This window comes from Trichechus manatus, unplaced genomic scaffold, assembly GCF_000243295.1.
Source record: "Trichechus manatus latirostris isolate Lorelei unplaced genomic scaffold, TriManLat1.0 scaffold00243, whole genome shotgun sequence".
In the NCBI taxonomy this organism is placed as follows: domain Eukaryota; kingdom Metazoa; phylum Chordata; class Mammalia; order Sirenia; family Trichechidae; genus Trichechus; species Trichechus manatus.
Window position 1 is genome coordinate 1,217,839 of NW_004444179.1, and position 1,374 is coordinate 1,219,212.

Consider the following 1,374-nt stretch of genomic DNA (forward strand, 5'->3'; position numbering starts at 1 on the left):
ACTTGATTACAAATTGGTTGTGGTTGATGGATACTGCATGATTGTTAATTCAGAATATGCTGTTATTCTTAAAATGCTGTAGTTGTTAGGCATTGTTGAGTTAATTACAACCCATAGCAACTCTATATGGCAGAGCTCCGGTAGTTCAGTGGTTAAGAGCTCGGCTTCTAGGTAGAAGGTTACCAGTTCAAATCCACCAGCCACTCCTTGGAAACCCTGTGGGGCAATTCTACTTAGTCTTATATGGTTGCTATGAGTCAGAATTGACTCCATGGCAATGTTTTTTTTTTTTTTTTTATTGTTGTTGTTTTTGTTTGTTTGTTTATAGGGTTTCCTAGGATGTAATCTTTATTTGAGCAGATTGCCAGGTTTTTCTCCCATGAAGCCACTGAGTAGGTTTGAACTGCCAACCTTTCCTGAACCATAAACCCTTCTGTTGGCAGCCAATGCTTAATTGTTGTGTCACCAGGGCTCCTTAAATAAATTCATTGATCTCTATACTCCTTACATGTTATGAAAGTGGAAGATGACAGTCTAAATTATGATCCTTAAGAGGTTACTAGACAAAAAATGGCACTCTAGACAGAACACCATGCCATCCCTCCACAGCAAATGTCTGAAAAACTAAGCCAAACAGAGAAAACAGCAATCCTGAAACCCTAAAACATCATATGAAGAGATAAAGAACTCAGCCAAGCACCAATGGAGTGAGAAAACTGACAGAGAACGGAAAGCAAGGAGAGATTCATGCAGAGGTCCCCTATCAGCTACGCAACACAGATCCGCCATCTTGGACTCCTATCAGAGACCAGCAAATAGCGGGTATGAGAAAGCATCTTCACGGAGCTTCCAGTGGAAGACAGAACAACTTGTAATTTGTGATATATGCTTTCCCACCTCCCACTTTTCTTCACCCCCACTCAGCCTCCTCTGCTTCCCGTGGCCACAGTCTCTTGTCCGGGAAGCACCAGCCGCTTGGATTCCACCCGCCCACACTGGCTGGCTCTCTGAGTGCCATTTGTTGTTGCTTTTTTTCCACTTCTTTTGATTTCATCCTTACCTCTCACCACCTCCCCCTCTTTTTGCTCAAATACCTGGCCCCGTGCGCCATCTTTGCTTCTTCCTGAGGGGTTGTGGAGCTCCAATTGAGTGTGGAACTGCTTCCCGATCTGGGCTGCCACACTGGTGGAATCCCGGGGCTTTTGTTGGTTTGTTTTGAATTGTTTGTTTGTTTTCTTTTCCTTTTATTAAGTTGGGAGCCCGTTCTGGCTTGGCGGTGCTGCACGGCTCAAACCTACCCCCTCAGCTTGCACAGACGCTCAGAGGGATCACTGAGGGCATTTCTTTTTTTAAGGGTTTTTTTTTTTTTTTTTT